The sequence below is a fragment of the Macrobrachium rosenbergii genome, chromosome 17, assembly GCF_040412425.1.
Source record: "Macrobrachium rosenbergii isolate ZJJX-2024 chromosome 17, ASM4041242v1, whole genome shotgun sequence".
NCBI classification, from domain to species: domain Eukaryota; kingdom Metazoa; phylum Arthropoda; class Malacostraca; order Decapoda; family Palaemonidae; genus Macrobrachium; species Macrobrachium rosenbergii.
Window position 1 is genome coordinate 24,868,402 of NC_089757.1, and position 22,270 is coordinate 24,890,671.

A 22,270-nucleotide genomic window follows, 5' to 3' on the forward strand; every position below is an offset into this window, starting at 1 on the left:
ATTGTTTTTCCGTATATGAAAAGGTGCCTAGTTAAGTTATTTTGTTTGATACAGCTTTGGCAACAGTCTTGAAGGCAACAGACATAATACTTTGTGTGTGGAATTGAGGTTAACTACGGAATGGTTAGAGTTCTGTCGTAAGCCGTCCTAACAGGTATACCTGGACTAAAGGGAAGGAGATTTCAGTTACTGAGTAAGAAGGGTCGGCAGTTCTCATCTCTCAGCCGGGGAATACGTAGGTGTTTGTGCGTATTGATTCCTCTTCCTAAGTGATTGTGTTTACCTGGATTACTGGAGACTTAATCAGAGTGAATCGGTGGATTTCCGGACAATTGAAGTGTGTCTCCGTGTGACCATATTTCAGGGGCTACATGACAACGGTAAGGTTAAATTTTAATACTCCTATTCGGCAGACTATTACTGTATTGAAGACCAACTCTACAATTATACCATGTTTCGTATTGTAGTAGATTTTAAAGAAATTAACAGTGTTATTGTGAATTAAGAAAGCAAAATAGCTATCTATTTTCGTTGCTTAGCTTCCAAAGCAATATAAAACTCATAATTAAAAATTCAAAGGGCTCTGTCGTAAGTAGACAAGTGGTGGGCTGCAATGAGAACAGTGAGGCTAATTGCTGAATGGTTTTCGTAAAGGTCGTTCTTCCATGGTAGGAAATTTTGAGCTAAAAATGCAAAATAAATTTACGGACCTTCCACCCCTGTAATTATTTCGTCTGCTTGTAGAGACCAATGGTTATTCCATTGTGTCTTGATAAACGTTGTTGCACATTTTGTCTTGTGAACATGACTGCTTCATTCAAACTGGGTTTCCTTTACATCGGTACCTTTATTCTGGGATTTACTATCATGCTTCCTGCCGTTTCCTCATTTGTGCAACGTCACTATTTTCTTGATACCACGATTCGCCGTTAGTATGAGCACCACCCTCTAAGAGAGCTTTCTATCAGCTTGCATCTTTATTCGCTAACAGGCCATATTGAACATGGGTTGGTCATGTGATAATCACCTTATTTTAATTTAGCCTTCTGGGTTGTACATAATGGATATCATATTTGAATTAAGTATTGGAATATTGTGTCCATGAAGGGTTTTGTTGGTTTTCCGTTTAATAAGCAAATTGACCCGTGATTGATGTTGCCGACGTTGTCCTAGGATAGGTGTTTTTAGTTTTAATCAGCGAAGGGCTTTGTTAAATACAATGGAAATTTGCTGTACTTTTTCTCCCTAAAGCTGGCAAGTGAAAGGATAGTTTTCCGTTTTTTTTTCAATTGCATGTTTCTAATATATTTTAAGGAGGCCAGCTGTAAATATTGTCTTGGATGTCTTCCTTGTGCAAGTTTCAAACTGTAACAAGTATTCTAATATCTTGCATCACACCTTTTTGAAGTCTCATGGCTTTTACCCAGAGAGGTCAATTAGACCTGCTGCAGGTAAGGTCTCTGCCTTAATTTTTTGGCTTCAAAAATACGAAATGATATCCACGCTTTTTTCTTAACAATTAGAACTTTGGTGTGTGAATGAGACGTGACTATGAGAAAGCCTGTTCTGACCTATTACTATTGCTATTGTAGAGAGAGGGAGCGCCGGGGCAAGGCAGTGTCTTGTGGGCACTTTCCATCTGTTTATAATTAGTGCGAATGTTAATGTTAATAGCCCCATTCATTAAAGTCAGCGTTAATCCTCTGTATCCTTTATGTCCGCCCCTGATGTTTAAAGTGTTTATTATAGGCCCTAAAAAGCGGACCATCATCTGAACATAGGTGCATATTTACTTGAATAACGACGTTCCGCTTTTCGCCGTCTCATGATTTTAAGCGAGTTTAACTGATTGATTTATGGTTACTAAAACTGGCGTCACAAAAGTGAGTTTTAAATGGACAACGTAAGGACGAGGATGGTTGTTGATGTGTTATAGTTTAGTTAAAGGATGTTCCTGAAACAGAAACGCTAAGTTTAAAACTTTGTTTTTGCTATATAAATTTTAGATATTAAGAAGGCAGATAAAATGTTAAATAACTATTTATTCACATACAAACTCTCCTGTGGAACAAACTAAAAAAAAGTTTGGAAACTTTCTATGTACGTATATTATATACAACGCAACGTGAGAAAGGCCTCTTACCCGTAGTTGTATTTTTTCTTATATTATGCCACTGCGTAAAACCAGTGTTCTGCAGCTTAAGATTGAGATGAAAAGACATCGTCTATAAACTTTGCAAAATGTTTGTGGTAACGAAAGTTCAAATATCATCCCAGTTATTATAGTACGTCACATTATCGGCAATGATTTCTGTTAAGCGAATTGTATTTGCATAACCTATTACTCATCTGTAGACTTTGTTTTGTGAAAGTTAAATTTATACGAAACAAAGGAAATAAATGTAAATTAAGAAAATATAAAGAAAAACGTAGAAGCTGGTGAAACCTAATTTTGCAGTATTTGTTCACTTTTATCATGAGCCTTAATCATCACCTAAAGCTCGTATGGCTTTTACCCACGAATTTCTCAATCTTCTGATTATTGACGGTTTGCAATTAACATCATAGATTCCATTATTGCTTTCGTTATAATTGAAAATGCTTTGCTGTTGCCGTTAGTTTAAGTTGCTCATTGCCACCTCGGGTTCTTGATTTCATCAATATTCCATAGTTGCTGAATTAGGAGTGAAAGTTAAATTTTGGTTATGAGAAAAATTGAGGTATGCAGGGGGTGGGTATTTGGCATTTTCCAACCCATTTGACTGGAACGAAAGCTTTATTTTAGCGTGTCCTGGTTTACCTGGTTAGGGTTAAGAGAAACTGCAAGATTGGGGAGTGGCATTATCCTGGAGCCAAGTTTGCTAAGCCTTAGTTGAAATTATTTGATGGAGGTGGAGACCAAATTCGTCATGAAGGAAATTTAGTGAGAATAAATTTAGTTTCGACAACGGTGAATTCCAGTTGTTATCTGTGGCCCATGGCTGACGTTTTGTTTTGAGATCGTCTGTGTCTGGTATATTTACCTAGTGTAAAGACACACTAATTCTGTATGTATGTGTTAAGACACATTTTTGTTCGTTGTATCCGATGTTGTAAATTGAGGTTTCTTTTATAAGAAAAAAAATCTCATTGTAATGGAAGACGCTACTTTTGGTTCAGTGGAAACTTAACAATTCGGAATCTTAGGACCAAGGGGTCGATCACAAAGAGTAGGACAGTGGTTCTTAACCCTTTTTCAGTGCCCGCACCCCTTGATATCTCGGATGAATTTCTCGTACCCCTGTCCAATATAAATACAATACATAAATATATAGTAAAAAATATACAGTACCATTGCACTGGCTATCATGTCTCGTACCCCCAGGGTTTAAAGTTTTGTACGTCTTGGGATACAGGTACCCCAGGTTAACCACAGGAGTAGGATGATTTCTACTACACTATTACTACCTACCATCATTTTTGTGAATGATTTATAAATAAACTCAGTTATGCTTAAGTATAAACTACCAATTTTATGTTGACTACCTTGACTACCTCTAGCAAGTTAGAAGGTAAACGATTTTAGCTTGTAGTTGTATGTTTGCTAATGAATCTTGCAATGAATTCTGTTGACATTAATATTTAAAGGACCAATCAATAGCTTTGGGAAAAATTTCTGGCACTCCATATATAGGATAGTAGTTGCTGTGAATTATCAGAAATACAACCTAGATGGTTGCGTGACCATTCTTTTATCCCTCTTAGGGATACTGTAGAAAAGTTAATGTAGGATGACCGAAAAACGACTGCCTTAAAGTAATTTTCGTTATTTAGAATAAAACTGTGCTCCAAAGAAATCTGAGATAAACTACCTCATGGTCGTAAAAGTCCACAACAGAGTCTGCACTGCTGCTTCCCATTCTGAAATGTTAATTGGATGATGTAGAATTTTAAATGCTATCACTTAGAACTAGAATTTCAAGTCAAGTGGGCTTGTTCCACATGAACAGGATTCATCTCATGAATACAGCAGTATACATCTAGAATGTGAAATTAAGCTTAAAAAGCTAAAGCAGTATCACGAGTAGAGCATTAATCGGACGTACAAATAGCCCAGGTTAATCCAAGCTTAATCTTCTTGCTACTGCAGTCCCAAAAGGCTGTTTCACGTAATGAATGATTGTAAATTATACCATGACTGGTGGCTTTATTCAGCAAATCACAAAGACGTTAGGCCAAACATTTTCTGTAGTGTCAGGTCTTAGTTTGGTGTTGTCCTGATACACAGTGGTTCCTAACTAGTTTATGGTCTGGTGGTGGACCAAGGAATTATTTTTGTAGACTACACACTCATAGGTTAGTAATACAAATGCTGCTAAATATAAAGCAATTCTGAACATCCAACATTTCATTGCTGATTTTTTTAATACATATGCAGAAGTCACCCATTAACTTTCAGACTTTGACTGGTGAATCCCTAATATTTAAAAAATGAATCTGATATTAATGAAAAATTCACTATCCCTTGAACTTGGTTTTGTTTCAGGCTGATCAAGATGGGTTCTGGAAGATGGGATACAACTAGGGTATACAAGAGTTTCACGATGAGCTTCCCGCGCAGGATACTGATGAAATTCGTCTGCCTTTAATGGGGGATTAATTTTCCCTGAACGTGACACAGAAGTATCTCGAGATAAAATAATCCTCGAAAGTACAAGAGATGTACAGACCTCGAAATACAGGAATGAAAATAGCACCATAAATTGTATGGTGGAAGGGGGGAGGGAGACCCTATGACTATATCCGTCGTAACTGGAGGTAAGATTTTCCTTTCCTTTTCTTTTAATGTTTCCTCTCATTTTTCAGGTTGTATTTTTTGGAGAAGTTCAGGTTTTATTTTTCTGGTGGCCCTTCTCCCAGTTGCCAATTGATCTTTTCCTTGGGTCAGTTTTTCTTACCTTGATTCTGTAAGCAACGTAATTGGTTGTATGCCGTGTAATTTTCAATATCTGTATTGCATATTTGTTCCATTGTTCAATGGTCTTTTATGTTCCTCCATATACGCCTTCCCGTATGCTGTGTGTGGTATATTTCTTGACGTCGTTTTGATGATTAGGCTTCATACTTTATTATTTTCCCATAAGCAGCCAAAAATGGGTCTAATCAGACTGTGCTTTGATTTATTCATCACGGTTGTGGCTATATTATTAACAGGGCGTTAACTTATTTAGTAAACCATTATAGCGACAGTCATTGTGATCACGTGCAAAACCTGTGTGCAAACTTTTGTACGATATGAATATTTTTGTTTTAATTCGGCACGTCCAGTTCCTCGCTTTCTCAACTGTCTGTATCTAAATATATTTCTTTAATCTAAAGTAATTAATTTAAATTATCTTACTGTATACTCCTTGTTCTTTTTACCTTCCACCTTTTACCGTTTATCTAACTCTTTTTCACCCTTTAGTAGGTTCAGTTTCCTTCATGTTTCAACCTGGTAGAACTGTTTCATAGAAAAATGTACTGCACTCCTCCGTATATTTCCTAACGTCAATCATTGGCTTTGATGAAGATTGTAAATTTAATTTGTTAATTTATAAATGTCAATCACTTGTAAAACTTCTTAATTTCATAAACTACTGAAGCATCCAATGCACTGCGTAGAAGTACTGTATTAATTTTACACAATCACCGTATTCTAAATATTTCAAAAAGTAGCTTATCACGGACCTCAGTGCTTCTGTCGGCTGATTTTCAGGATGGATTTGCTTCTTTTAAGATGGATATTTTCAGGAAGGATTTGCTTCTTTAAAGATTAATATTTTCAGGAAGGATTTGCTTCTTTAAAGATTAAAATTTTCAGGAGAGATTTGCTTCTTTAAAGAGTATTTTCAGGAAGGATTTGTTTCTTTAAAGATTAATATTAAAGTTGCTGGTGCACTATGTCCATTAATATCTTTCTATAGCGAAGGGTTGTTAGATGTTGCTCTGAAGGATTCTGAAAATTGCTTTTAATTCAAGTTCGGGCAAAAAGTGTTTCAGGCTCTTCAATTTTAGTGCATATAAAAAATATCTTTATAGAAGTTCTTCCAGGTTGTCACTGCCATAGGAAAACCTTTAGACTCGCACACGATACTTTTGTGGGTTGCCGCATACAAGTCTCTTTGGAACTAATGGGAGAATGTCTTTAATATCCTATTAGTTTGGAATTATAGACATTTTTGGCTATCAAAAATGTTTACGTTAATCATTTACAAGCTTATTTACCCTTTATACGGGATGCTTATTCTTTCTGGCTACACTACCCTATTATAGCTAGTCGTTCGATCTTTTGTGCTCATTACTACAAACTCAATTCAGGTTTACTTTTTCTTTCTCTATTCTTTTCTCCCTGCTATTTATTAATCGTGAAACAGTAATGAAGCTCAATTATAAATTTTTCACAGCTTATTTGAATTCAAGAGGCAGGATAAGCGGATGCTTTACGTACAAGGATATAGATCATTTTAACCAGGAAACGAGAATTAGAAGCTGCAAGAGCATTTGTTTGAACAAATTTCTTGGTGAAAAATATATTTTTGGTGAACATTAGTTACCTTTTTCCGTGTTGTACGCGAGGTTATTAGTATAAGCCAACGGCAAATTATTCTGGATTTACAACCTACCTGAAACTTATTAATACAGATTTTTGAGTCGGCTCTGTTCTTCTGTTCTAAATGGCATCCAAAATCTGTACAGTTGATTTTTAACTCCATTGAGATGGATAAGGAAGAAGGTCAGGTCTGATTTAGTTGGCTGTTCACTGCTGCTTATGTTCATTGCAGTGGTGGTTATTTGATACATTTTCTTTATTTGTGCAATGCTCGCTTTATTTATGCCGTGCATTGCGGGGACGTTTTCTCCATGGCCTAATTTACCGGGCAGGAAATTTCTGCCGTTCTAAATAAGCTAGAAGGTCTCTTGTTACACAAATAAACCTTTCTTACCCATTAGCTTATTTGAGGATAGGTCTGATATAACTGTGGCAAGTGCCCCCTTCTACGTCGGAGCAAGGGCCATCAGCAGAAAAGCAAGTGTATAGTAGATTAAACGCAATATAATCTTAATATTGATCTCTCGTTAGTTTTCGTTTTTTGTTGAATTTTTTTTCCTTTTTTTATATTTTTTGCCTGTAGTGGTTGTTTTAAGATAAAGTAAATAGTTGTGGGCAGATTTATAGGCTGTTTCGATTAGTCCCGTCAAATGTATGGTTGGGTATATAGATTGTGTCCCATTTAGTACTATACAATAAAATTTTAACACCTGTATGAAAATCACTATAATTGTATAGCTAAATCATATGGACCATTAACGAATAGAACAAGTTCTTGATGAAATTAAGCTGGGTTAACAAGCATTGCGCAGTCTTACGGATTTGATAATTTGCTCTACAAGTAAGTCTGGTCACGAACTAACATTGATATTTTTACAGGCTGCCTGACTGCACTGAAAACTACAGTAGGAAGTGGTTGCTTATAGCTGAAAATGGTGTAGGATACGATTTTAAGAGCCAATTAATTCAAGGTGAGAGATTAAGCTTAATTAGTTTAGTAGTTACCCTAAAATGTTTTTTCCTTAATGTGTTCTTTTTATATATACATTCCTGTCTGCCATATCCTTTTTTTTCTGTACATCACTGTCTGGCAAGACTAGGACAAACATCATCAAGGATTTTTCAGATAAGGATTGTAATGTGGAAGAAGCTTCATGAAATCATTTTACTTTACATTTTCGTCTAACCTTGAAAAAATACACATAATGCGATAGTGCACTTCCCTTAACTAAAGGTTAAATGATTTTTGTTTTGAAAAATGACCAATATTTTTAACTTCAGGAAAATTTGTGACTCTGTGTGGTCCTAAGTGTATGTGTATGTTTTAAGTAAATTAAACTTGGATGTGAGGGGCAGGGGTGAGTCATTAATGGTGTTTCCTAAAGTTTACGGAGAGAAATTAGTGATAACTTAATGAAACCACGACTGAAAAATATCCCCTTTAATAATTGGATTCAGGTTAACATCACATTTGAATGGAATAGTTTTCTCTATAACTTGTTTCTTCTAAGAGAATGCTTCTAAATTCTAGAGTATTTTATGTCAAATACCAGATTAGTTTTACTAAAGATATTGCATAAGCAATAAGTTTTAACTGACCTGAATCAAAGCTTAATTTTTAGTATACAATATTAAAATACTGTTTTAATATTCACCATGGAGTATAATTTTGTAGAGCACTGAGATTAATGAAAAATGCTTATTGGCTTTTACATTTTTATTCATTTGGAATACACAGATTGGAGTTCTGGAATGTATATCAAAATTTTCTTTTCCAGATGGCTGTGAAAATTCAGGAACGAAAAAAAATTGCGCAGGAAAATGTGGTCAGATGCAGTAACAGCTAATCAGAGGGATGAAACAGCAGCAACTACGCCATTTGCTTGCATGAGCAACATTACTTTCTTGTAGCAGTGGTCATAAAATAACTAACTTTTTCAACGGCAAATCAGTAAAGAAAGAAGGTTAAGAACAGAAGCCGCAGCCACATCTAAGGGCCTTCAAAAGAGATGGCAACAGGGCTCTCAGAAGATATATATAGTCCAGAAGCCACAGCGACACTCAAGGGCCTTCAGAAGAGATGGCAACAGAGCTCTCAGAAGATAGATATAGTCCAGAAACACTGCACAGCAGCGGCTAAATAAAGAACAAGATAACCAGTACTCCAGCAGCATAAAGAAATGGTACTCTACCCTGCAGCAAAAGTACTGACAAAACATGGCACTTTCAGCAGCAATAATAAAAAGGTTGGCAAGAAAGAAAGCAGCATCACCAAAAAAAAAAAAAAAAAAAAAAAACATATGTTGCAGGAAAGAAGACTCCTTTAAAATGACACTCTAGAGAGAGCTAGCAGAGGGAGTAGTTTTCTTCTGCAGGCTGTACTTTCAGCAGCGCAAGCCTTGCCTTGCTTGAGAAAATAAGCTCACTACAGCTACAGCAAAAAGCAAGTAGACATACTCCAAGCAGGAAAAAGCTTGGGCAACAGAAAAGAATTGATAGCTTTCAAAGAAGCAGCATCTAAAGGTACCTGCAGGTAGATCAAAGTAACCTGCAGAAAGACACTACCCTCCCAGATAATGCCTGCAGAACAACAAAGTTACAGCTGCCATACAATATAGGACCTGTAGAAGAAAATCTACTCCCCTAAGCAAACATCAAAAGAGCGTGAAGAGAGAAAATAGGTACTTTAATATACTACGAAGAAAATGCCATGAGGCAACAGCACTCCCAGCTGACAAAAGGACAGCACAGAATAGTAAGCAGCACTGAAATGTTCTGTCGAGGAGAAACTACAGCAAAAGAAAGGCTTTTCTGCACAACGAAAATGTTCCAGTAATAGGAGAAATGACATTCCCATTATCAAACAGCCAATGGCAAAGAAAATTATTGCCTTCTATAGTCAAGAGTCTTGCTAAAAAGAATGGCACTCCCAGCAGCGATAAATAACCAAAAGGGACCTGCAGCAGGGATTGGCTTTAGTGACAGGGACAACTGAAAATATAGGTAGTTGTAACAGGTATCCACAGCAACACCATCCAGAGTTTTTTGAAGTGCAGTGGCTATCCCAGGAGCAAAATTAAAAGGCCAACAGAGGAGAATCACAATCCCAGCAGTATTACCCCTAGAAGAAATTTCCAGTCTGCAGAAAAATCACAGCATACTCTTAGTCATTTTGCATAAACAACAAATGGGCAGAAATGGCAGTCAAGAATAGCAATATCACCAGCCTTGGCAGTAAAGATAGCACTTCCAGCATGATATATAGTATGAGAATATCTATCCTATTAAATGGAAGAAAACTTACGAAAGGCAGGCAGAATAAACGTCATTCACAGTAGTAATGACAGCACTTCCAGCCTCTCTCTAACATTGTCAAAATATTCTAAGAAACCTGACCTTCCACAAACAAAACGGACTTCACAAAATATCTCGGCAGCATCTGCGAACTTCATGTGGGGGAGCAAAAATTCTGCACAGGAAGTCTTTCCCAACAGAAACATCATCAGGGCCAACAAAAGCTATGTCACTTTAGCCAAAAACTTTCAGAAGAAATGATATGACAACAAAGGCGAAGAAGGTCAAGAAGAACCAAGTAAAGGCAACAGCAAAAAACACAAAACAAAAATATTAGCACTAGAGATACAAAACAGCTGCTCCATGGCGTTTAAAACACGCAACAGCAACAAAAATGTGTTGCTAAGGCCTGCAAATGGAGGTAATGTAAACCAACAGCAACAAAAAAAGGCTGCAAATTATCTTGCAGAAAGAACCGGCAATATCCCAGAAGCAGAGAATGCTGAAGAAACGAAACTACAGCTGAAAACAAAATAGGATTTCCAGTAGAGAGAGACAGCAGCAACAGCACATAAAGAACAAGAAGAAAATGGCCTGTAAGATATGGCGAAGAACCTTCCAGTAGCATCAGCCAACAGAGGAAACTGTAGCCACATTAGTAACAATCTTAATGTACCTTTTACAAGAAATGGCACACTATAAGTAACAACAGAAGAAGGGACGCTTACGGGAGTTACTGCCAGCAGCAAAACAGCTGCAACATGTACACTATTCGGCATTTCATAGAAGTACCATCAAAAGGCATGTACAGGAAAAAATTGCTTACTGCATTTAAAATCTGACTGCGGGAAAAGACTGCACTACTAGCAGCAAGAACAAAGGGGTCCTCCAGAAGAAATAGTATATAAAAGCAAAATGGCTGCTGCTTCTTGGTGCTAAAGCCTGTCTTTCTCATGGTGCTGGTTGGGCCGCTGGAAGAGTGTGCCTTTCTTCAGCTGTGAATATAGTTTCTCTTTGCAGGATCCTTTTTTTTTCCTGTTAGGTCCCATATTGTTCTGCTGTCTCCATGGTGTTGCCAGGGGATGTTGCTTTTCTCGAAGCCACAGCAGCTGAAAGCCCCTTGTATAATACAAGTCCTTTTGAGGGTGACGTCCTTTCTTCGTACCGTTGACTACTGGAGACTGCAATTTTCTAACCTTTTGCTGTTTGTGTGTAACTTCCCTTCCGCTGCTGGCAAATGTAAAGAGAATATCTGTTAATACATTATTCTTTGGAAGGAGTGCAGGGTTGGTAGCAGTTAATAACACGTACTATATAACGTTATCATCATCAATCACATGCCATGCCTGTAAACCAAATTTGTAATAAAAATTATTAATTCGCTATCTGACATTTTTTTTATTGATGTCCTATTTTGCAGACTAGCTATACAAAATTAAGATAGACTAGTGGCACTCATTATTACGTGAATTCCAGCAGTTTTCAAGTGCAGAGAGAGAGAATCTGAACACCCTCCAACATCATCTGAGGCAATCATTCTCATTAGCTAAAAATAAGGATCATGCTAGGTGGAAATTTTGGTACAAAATCATTTATCTTCCAGAGTGCAGCAAAATATTCAGTCTGGATTAATCGAATGCTATTGAAAATTATATAAACAGTCCATCTAACTTATAATACTCGATGACAAACACAAAACAAACAGACCGGGCTCAGAAATATAAACCAATGGCTCAAACAAGCTGCATTTGCCAGCCATTTGAAAGAAAGTAAAAACTGCTCTAAAAATGAGAACTTGAATTTCTAATAGAGTTCTTTAAAAAAGCCATCGAAAATTCCAGTATAATACTCGTAGAGTATATTATAATTAAGATTTTAACCGTAGTGGCTCAATGGTCAAGAGCTTCAAATGGCCAATTTGCATTTCACAGTGAATAATAAAACATCGGCATCGGCTAGATTCATATTAATACTAAAGTTACCAAGTTTCCTTTAATAAATGGAGACACTCAAAATTTGCCAGGAATTTAGAGCTAACCTGCTATATCATAGTATCAACACCTGCCTCAAGGCAATTTTTAGATAGCATCGAGGTTTCCAAAGATTTCCAGAGAGAAGATATTTGCTAAAATATCTACAAGAAATGACAACTGGTGCAGTTAACCACAGAAATCGCTTTATAACAAGTGTCCATAGACAGAACCCACCTGTAGTTAATATTCTCCTTATGAGCAATCTCCATGGTTGCTGAAGATGTGCTGTTAAGCTGCGAAGCTAAACTCGACTCTGGGTCTTTATGGCAGTGCAGAAAAACCCAAGTGTAATTATTCCGTTCAGCGGCGAATAATGGTCCTACACGCTAAACACTGGTCAGCAGCCATCATCCTGATTTCGTTTCCTCATAACTGATGTCCGCTAGTACTTCTTTACTGGGTAAGCACTGAAATACAGATCAGAAACTTTTAGTCCCATGTCCCTTCATGAAAGGTTTCATCAAGAAACGTGTGTCAGTGTTCATGTGAAAAATTAGTATCCAATATAATTATAATTATTATTATTAAGGCGCTGTAGCTCTCCGGTTCTGGCGAATTAAGCATTGCATGCAACATTACTAAACAACAAATAACCAGAGACCGTTCCTAGCATGCCGTCACAAAACATTATGCTGTTATGCAAGCAAAACAATGTAAACAAAGGTCACTTCTAGAAACAATTAATAAATGGACGGGATCATAAGAATGATAAAAACTATGCACAATACTAATCACTCTCAAGGTCTGATAACAGTATGACAACTATATGTGGCAATTCAAGCGATTTGACTATTTAGACAGGTACTAACCCAACCATGACAATATATTAAAAAAAAGGGCCTCCCAGCCACTCCGGGGGAAGAGAGAGAGAGAGAATAATTTTCCAGTTTCACAGCACAGAATCTTGCAACCTTACTACCAGCAGTTTAATTTGGGTCTTGTTAATAATTATTGACGAATGGTCTTAAAAAAAACAGTAATAAAAAGGGCCAAATTCACAGTAGCCGCGCTACAAATGAAAACATAAACGAAGCCCAGATGGTACAAATGCCTTTCTTGATTAAAAAAATTAACCAGTCACCAGAAAAGGATTATTCTGGCAACACGCCGATAACAGAACATCCAGTAGTTCTATTGGCGATTAAATGTCAAATTGTTCTTAAGCGGAAAACTCACTTTCCACCGAATTCTAACAGTTAAGCATAAGCAGAGCCCATCTGCCTCCCCACCCCGCCCCTAGCTTCATCAAGAGCAATTTGCCTCAGTCAGTAGGAAAAGTTACGAAACGTTCCCTCAAATTCTAGTTATGCTAACGAGCTTCTCGCTGGAATGTCCCAGACTTATAAGTAAGTTCTCGAAACGACGAAGACTTCTAAAAAGGCTTAAAATTCAGTTTCCATATATTAATAACACTTTTAATATTTCGGCTTAATATTTCAGTCTGAATATTCGCAACTAACCAAAAACCTGTAACCAGTTCACTTCAGGATGTTTCACCGTGAATGGCACGAGGGGAGAGAGAGAGAGAGAGAGAGAGAGAGAGAGAGAGAGAGAGAGAGAGAGAGAGAGAGACTGTGTGCGCGTGTGTTACAACAGGACAAAAACGATTTTAAGCCTTGAAAAAAATCGGAAATCATCCCTATGGAAGTAACTGCCAACGAGACACGATTTCCACTGAAGAATCTCACACTATAAAGTCCGTGCAAGTTTACTCTCCTTGGTAAAGTTGCCCTTCATATACCACATGCAGACAGGATTAATTTTTTAAGCTATGTTACCCGTCATATATTACATGCGGACAGAATTAACTTTTTAAGCTATGAAGGTCTTCCCCAAAGTCTAGAGAACACCCAACCCTTCACCCCAGCCCCGATATACCTAACAAGGGTGACTTATCTAATTTTTCATCATATCCGGGAAAGATATCAGAGCCCTCTCTTCCGCACAGGTACATCGGTGATGTAGAAACCAATCAACAGTAATTTTCATTGGCCTTTTTAAGTCAAGATTTCCCCTCTTCACAGAGTTAGGTCTCAACAGTATTCGACGTCCGCTACCTTTCTGACAAATTGTTGAAGATCGTTTCACATCACATGTCTACATTATCTCATTAACTGCTGCATTTTCAACAATGTCCCTATCACATCCTCCCCCCCCCCTGAATCTTAACATACCATTAAGACTTAAAAACTCCCATTTTCTTTGTCAGTATCCTTGTTCACGCTTCGTTAAATAGTAGTTGTGCACCCTTCATATTTTTATAAAAAAAATTACCATTGATGAACTTAAGCTGACAAGAAGTCTCGCTATCTCTTTCTATGAAGACAAACCTCGCTACCTAAGATATCTCTCTCTCTCTCTCTCTCTCTCTCTCTCTCTCTCTCTCTCTCTCTCTCTCTCTCTCTCAAGCCTTAAAATCACCACAAGGAATGCCATTTCAAAAGTCCATCCAGATCATTCAGATGAATTCAGTTCCTCTTCCGATTCTGCAAACCAACCAACTAATCCCTAAAGCGATCACAAACCATTCGAAGAATGCTCAAACATTAGCCAGTCAGAATCTGCGTCTTTATAGGATTAAGTCGAGCGGCGAATTCAATTGGTATTCCAAATGCATCCGCCTTGTGACAATAGGGCCTGCTCTCTACCAACAAAGATATCACTAGAACAAACGCGCGCACGCATACAAGCACGCAACGAATCCTCCGCTAATACGCTTAGGAATAATGGCTTCAGTCAAGTGTCACCCAAGTCATTCTTATCTAGGGTTCTGAATAGAGTTGGAGAGCGCTGTGTCCAAAAGGATGGTCGTTGACCGGCGGCGTCTGGCACACGTTCACTGATCATTCAGATATTACCAGAACCAAAGTAGAAGTTGAAATCGTAATGGTCTTGAGGAAACACGCATAAAGATTCAGATCCTCGTTGCTATTCGCCCAGCAACATCGAAAGGCTGGATGGAATCTTGTTGACTAATACATAAATAGTCTTGAATATAGCATTGTACAGTAGACACGAGAGTTTGTCATAGAAAATAAAAACTGAAAATGGGAGGAAACCACGCAGGCAAATTATGAAAACAAGGAGTGCTAGCCTAGAGCAATTCTAGCAGGAGCGCCATAGATGGTATAACATACTAATTTCTATAAACAAAAGTTGATCAGCATAACCAATATATCACTCCCCCAAAGCAAATTGTTTTGTTTAGGTTTACAAAAAAAAAAAGGAAAATCGTACGAGTGCATCAACTTCAAGGATATAAAATAAGTAAACTGCTATGGAAAAGATAAAAGGATTCGTCATTGGAGTTGAAGGACGAACACCATCATGGCAAAAGGGCAGCGTGACAATATTTCTGTGGGGGTCATAAAACTTGGCACACAGGGAATCGCAACTAAGGAAAATCCACGATTTCCTCTGTTGGGTTTAAATAGAATGAGCGACACCAAAACGTCATTACGTCACTATCAGTGTTATTGGGACCATAATATATCGCATTTACGCAGGCAGAAAGAATACATTCCTTCATGTTTACATTAGGATGGAATAAAATTTTGTTTATGTAGCTACTACACTGCGAATGCCAACTTTATATTTTCAATTTATGTTTTTTTTTTAATTCGTACAGTTGTTTCCGGCATTTCTGCAATTTATTTGTTACGTTTCATTAATTGTAGATGATGAAGGGGCGGTTTAACACAAATCGATCATTCGACTTCTCTTATAAAAATTGATTCGTAAATAGGTTGGTACCGGCTATTTCAATCACAGTGAATATCTCAAATTTTCTTTCTACTTGTGTATCCCTACCCAGTTCTTCCTTTAATTGCTTCTCCCTGGTTGATGACCTGTACTAGCCATGGACCTAGGACAACAGAGAAATCTACCTAACTCGAAATACTCTTTCACCCAAATAAAGACTAGACTCTATTAAACCCATCTGCAGCCTAAAGCTTTCAGTTCTGCTTTTGAAAGTTTTCGCTCAACGCTAATGCTATCCCTACCCAAGGTCGTTTCTTTCTTCTACGTTTTCTTTCTAGACAGTCACATAGCTTTGGTTTCTGTTTAATTGACTGTAAAGCATGTCCTTTTGAAATACTGTTTTCATAACCAGAATTTTACTTTCACTTAAGTGTAGCCAAAAAAAAAGGAATAAAAAAATGCCTTACCTTAAATATACAATAACGAAGCTTTCTAAATTTAGACAGTTAACTTAAAAGGTAGCTATGATCACATTCTCTCATATTATCAGGAGAGAGAGAGAGAGAGAGAGAGAGAGAGAGAGAGAGAATTCGACATGTTGCGGGAAAGATCACGAAGTGGAAATACTAGGGACATGAAGGAAAGGAAGGCTTAAAGAGAAAACGGGAGGCTGCATTCGAGAAATCAAGAGACAAAAGAACAGACAGAGGAGAACGAAGGACACAAGATATAAACAACTGGAAAAGGCTCATTAAAAACAGTGACCCTGCCAACGGGGTTAAGCTCAGAAGATGATGCCTTAACATTTAAAATGATGGTAAACAGGTAAAAGAACAGTGATCTTGTCCAGCTGAGCTGTTGAGCAACCATTTTAAAGAAAGATTTTTATAAAATATTCCTTCATCTCCAGCTTACTATGGCTTACACGACACGGGCTTCAAGAAGGTCTAATTTCAGTCAAAGTAAGCAAATTATCATGCATATGACAGGAAAAACAATCTTACGAACATGAGGTATAAGGGTCCGTGTCCCTCAACCTTGTCATTGAACGTAGGCGTTCCATTCAGCAGACTTTTGGATTGTTCACTCGAGCGATCAAGTATGACTAATAGTAGTAAAAACTAAAAGGATTAACTGCACATGCATATCTTCTGTAATGACAGCTAAAAGCCTAACTATTTCGCCTTAATGCCATTTCTGTTTAAGAGAATCGTGAAACCTAGGCTTTAAAGCAACAAAGCAAAAAAACTCCGATAAAAGCCAGCATCGCTGCAGTAAGGCTAGTAGTAAATCTGATTAATTACTAGATGGCGATAACCCGTAACGTTGATTCTATTTTAAAACGGATAATCAAGAGTTCCCTAATAGGTCTACTGTACTAAGGCTGTAAGTGGTTTAAGGATCTATTGCTGTAAGTGGTTTAAGGATCTATTGCTGTAAGTGGTTTAAGGATCTATTGCTGTAAGTGGATTAAGGATCTATTGCTGGACGTGAATCGATAACTGGATGTAAGTGTCTGCAAAGAATTAACGTTGATTTTAATGGAGTCTGTCCATACCTGCACCGTTCAATTAGGTAGCTGGCACCCCCCACCCCACCTCCAACTCCCGTAATAATCTATTCGCAGTTTAAATCACCGTCGTACTCTATACTCAACATTAGCCCGGGAACGCAAAATAGCCTACAGACTGATGTGGTTGCAGTATTTCCGAAAAAAGATACGTTCGTTTTCCTTCCAATATGGCAACGCAGAGAAACATCGAAATAATAAGTACGGAAACAGCCTAGCAAAAACTTCAGACATTCAAGATTAAGACCAGTTTATACCCTAATGAATTTTAGAAATAATGGAATTGGTAGGCTTTTATGGAGAGAGAGAGAGAGAGAGAGAGAGAGAGAGAGAGAGAGAGAGAGAGAGAGAGAGAGAGAGAGAGAGAGAGAGAGAGAATGCCTTGGTACCCGACTGAAATGCGGAATCTTACAAACGGAGCTGCTAAACCTACTAGAAGGAACCCCTGTTATGTCATAACATGTCTAGGTTGATTCACTATTAGAGCCAATATTTCGAAGGATAATCTCTTGAATCCAAGAATTAAAAGCACTTCATCGCATTTCAACTTGTTCCTTTCTGCAATGCCATTCAATTCTGATTGTATTTGCTCAGTTTCATCATGACTTTTTTAATTTGTTAATGATTTAGGAACCTCACATGCTTCTCACTTGTACCCAACCAAGACATACAAAATTATTATACCCGAAAAATTGAAAATTATCAGTCTGACAGCAGATGATAGGATCTTCGTCTATACAACAATTCAAGCCCTGTGAAGAATAATTTCATGTGCTGCTTTTTTCCCTTTCTTCAAATAATGGACACCCGTGCAGTCGTTGTTACTACAAATATCAAAAACATTTATGGAAAGAAACCGAAGCTGCTTACTACAATGGAAGAATAAAAAGCGGCAGAGATCCATTACAATTACTTAATGAGAGGGAGAAAAAATGAATATTAAGATGATCCGAGAGACGGGATTTGATAAAAAAAAAATTCCTGCACGATGCTCAATTACGATCCATTGGCATTGTGCATGAAGCTCTGAGTATTTGGAAACTGCTTGCATGACAAGTACGAAGTACAGTTCATAAATTCATATTTTCATTCAAATAAATGTTAAGAGGAGGAGGAGTACCTCTAGGAAATGTGGTAAGTCTAATCTATTGTGCCCAGATAGGAATAAACAAATTTGTTCGAGTAAAAGCTCTTTGCTGACGACGACCAAGTTTATTTCTCTATAGCCGATATCGAGGAACTTTCAGACTACCAGTGTTAAGAATTAGAAGCCATTTAAGCAATTAAAACAATCTAGTTCAGATGACTGACCAAGTCATTTTGAGATTCAGGTGAATATTAATAATTACATTAGGTGAAATTTATAGTTCAGATGGATGATCCAGTCATGTGGCCATTCAGGTGAATATTAATAGTAATCTAGTTCAGATGAATGATCGAGTCATTTAGACATTCAGGTGAAAATGAAAAGAAATCTAGTTCAGATTAATGATCAAGTCCATTTGACATTCAGGCGACTATTGTTTAATCGAGTAACTTCTAGCCACTCAGTGCTCAAATCAGTTATCTTGTAAGGATTACTTACATCTTTAAATGTTCTATTAATTAGCTAAAGGGTCGCGAAAGGATTATCAATGAATTGTTCAAGTTTACTAAGATTACCTAGAAATTTTATACGAGGTTGGCTCATCAGGCTATCTAGAAAGCATTATCTATTCGTCTGTGACCTCCAAATTAGTAGTATAATCAACTTGGTGTCCAAACTATTTAAGAGACTTACTGTGCATAATACGTTCAATGAATGGTGTCAGCATGAACATTAAGGTTACACAAAATTTACCACTTCTTGTGCATTTTATGAAAATGACATTGCCATCGGCATTTTTTGTTCAAAAATTTCATACCAATCAACGTCGCGTCATCTCAAACATGGGCCTCTTCCCTTCGATCAATTAAATTAAATTATAAAAATTTTCTCCTGCTCCTTAAATTTAAAATTATGTTCCGACAACAACATAAATAATTATGCTCAATCTATTCTCGTAGTACATTTTGACGAGTAAATCCCATGTAGAAAAATTGAGGAACAGCAGAGAAAATGGAAAAGTAATTAATATTACTTTGCAAAAAAAAAAAAAAAAAACTGAATTGGTGAAAGAGTAGTTTGAAGTTATAAAAAAAAAATCAGGATCGAACAGCCTTTACAAATATTCCCGGGGCATCACCGGATAAGTGTTGTCTAGGAAGAGTGGTATTCAAATGCATAAAAAGTTGTTGAACTAGAATTGTTCATACAAATACTAATTAAACAGAACCTAAATCATTCAGTATTTTGAAAATACGCGAGAGAAATTATTATTTTCCCCAGTTTACAGTGACCTTTCCCCAATAAAACCTAATCCACTTTTCAACTTAAAGGGGACCCTAACTCCACACTTGGACAAACCGCTAAACCAAGTAATGAAAATACAAAGGTTAATTAGCTGATTTAATTCTCAATGATATCAATGTTGCTCGGTAAAGATTCATATTCAAGATAAGTAGCATCGCTTTATGAGTAGAATAATCAGCAATAATAATATTGAACATTATTACACATCACCGACAGGGTTCTTTGCATTTAAGATTACCGAGAGAGAGAGACACTACATTTAATTAAAAGCACAATTGTCAGCTGAGAGACAATAAAACTTACTCCCTTTATACTGTCAAGAATTTCCGTTCTCTAAAATAAACAAAACTTCAAGGAAAACGTAAAACCACCGAAAAATAATCGACTATTATTTATAAAACTATTCGGGAAAAATTAATGAGACAAAATCCTAGGTGATAAAAGACTATCTGAATGCGTATTCAGGAAATATAAAGCTAAAAATAAAACCAGGGTAGGAGGAAAAGAATAAATAGTTATGATTGTTTGGAGTCAAGATAATGACGAAAATAGGAAAGAAGATAATGACGAAAGTATGCATCAAGATAATGACGAAAGTATGCATCAAGATAATAACGAAACTAGCGAAAATAGGAATCAAGATAATGACGAAATAGGAATCAAGATAATGACGAAACTAGGAATCAAGATAATGACGAAACTAGGAATCAAGATAATGATGAAAATAAGAATCAAAATGTTACCTTTAAAAATTTGTGGAGATAATCGAAACTATCACTACAAAATGTTTTGAAAATAATATTCCAGTCCACAAAAGCTCTTAGGTTTCTAAACACTTCTTTGCTGGAAAAATATTAATTTAACGTTTCATAAAAAAATTGAATAACGAAAAAATGGTCAACACCTAAAACTATTTTAATTAGAAGCTCTCCACTAAGCATTTGACCTATGATAATGTGTTTTTCTGTATCAACCAGATACTACCCACAACACGCTTCTGCAATATGCGACTACCCACAACATGTTTATGCAATGTGTGACTACCCACGTCATGCTTATGCAATATGTGACCACCCACAACATGTTTATGCAATATGTGACTACCCACGTCATGCTTATTCAATATGTGACCATCCACATGTTTATGCAATATGTGACTACCCACGTCATGCCTATGCAATATGTGACCACCCACAACATGTTTATGCAATATGTGACTATCCACATCATGCTTATGCAATATGTGACCACCCACAAATGCTTATAAAAACTTTGCTTGAGTACCCGCCTTTTTTATGCAATATGCCCACAAGAACATGCTTAAGCAATATTTGGGCCCCAGCGGAACTACATGCTTATGCAGGTTGTGTGACCACCAGGACCTGGCATATTCAATGTATGCTTATTTTAAACAAATAAACAGACTATCGATTGACTAAAGTCAAGTTTCTAATGCTCATTCAGTGTGTTCTATTTTGCATAATGCATCCTCATGAAAGTTCCTCGTTGGCTGACAACTTCTGGTAATGTTTGCTTCGTGACAATTTGGACTTGTGTGCTAAAAGTAGTTTCAAGCAACCATCTTTCATTCGGAAACAAAATATAACACCAAGCTGATTACCACTAATTGGGAGGTCACAGACGAATAGATAAAGACTCAAAAAAAATATGAAAGGGCAGATCATTTCAGAATATATCTATTTCAGATATATCTATACTTACCAACCGAGTGATTGAACTTAACCGTGCCAGTGTCGTGACATGATTAGTCGATGCCACAGACCCCATGACAGAAAACTGATGATATATTCTTGGATTGATTAATTTCCAGAATTAAACTCAATGGGCTCTCACGGGAAGGAAGAGCCAGGTAGAGAGATGGTGGTGTATTCACCGGCTGAAGAGAAGGAACTACTGGTTTTGTTCCTCCACTGACTCAAGTCGCCTCACTTCCTTCCAGGTGTGGTAATTAAGATGTTAAAATGCTGACAACTTCTCACCGGCCGCTAACTATTCTGTCGTTATCACCATGATTTATTTTTTTTTAAATAAACTTCATTAATGATTATCCTTTCTCATGATTGTGCATTGAAAACTGCCGAATTATTATTGCAAAGCCATTCTATTGATGCAAGCAGTCACAATGATAAAATGTCACACTAAGATACAATATGTGGTTATTCACGTGGAAAACATGTCCCCATCACTCATAGAGAGGAAATTTCAGTCTATGGGTGCTTCTGAAAACTTCCCTTCGCAAACTTTAATTGTTACCCTTCACCAATTGTTACAAAAATAATGTCACATCCATATCAGAGTTATATTAGATGCATGACTCCCGATAAGTTTCATCTTAATTTCTAAGTCTTACTCTCAGCATCCAGCTGACAAGGATCACTGAAATTCTATCCAAAGTTCCTATCTCTACGAGAACATATAAAGCCCGTATTCCTGTCCATTGCAGGAAGTTTCCACACCGTTTGCAGGCACATTCACCAAAACCGAGTGATTCGTCCGTCGCAACTTCAGCAGTAAACTCGGTTCTGGGAATAAGCTTCTACAAAGTCTTCGTTGGGTTTACAGAAGAGTTTATGAGAGAGCTCACATGGCTCTTTCCATTCCGGTAAGGTCTGCTTTAATGTAAAAAAAAAAATTAAATGGCCATGCATATGGATTATCTGACCCTCCAACTTGATTAATTTTGGTGG

General features: G+C 37.0%; 2 long non-coding RNA genes across 2 annotated transcripts; one reads left to right on the forward strand and one right to left on the reverse strand.

Annotated features, from left to right (window-relative positions):
- Positions 1–136: 136 nt before the first annotated feature.
- Positions 137–9,570, forward strand: LOC136847792 (uncharacterized). The gene is made up of 4 exons (XR_010855841.1): positions 137–380; positions 4,526–4,797; positions 7,451–7,542; positions 8,350–9,570. It is a non-coding gene; the product is annotated as an uncharacterized lncRNA (long non-coding RNA).
- LOC136847793 (uncharacterized) lies at positions 9,559–21,583 on the reverse strand. The gene is made up of 3 exons (XR_010855842.1): positions 21,285–21,583; positions 12,073–12,305; positions 9,559–11,095 (listed from the first exon to the last, which is right to left on the reverse strand). It is a non-coding gene; the product is annotated as an uncharacterized lncRNA (long non-coding RNA).
- Between the last annotated feature and the right edge of the window lie 687 nt (positions 21,584–22,270).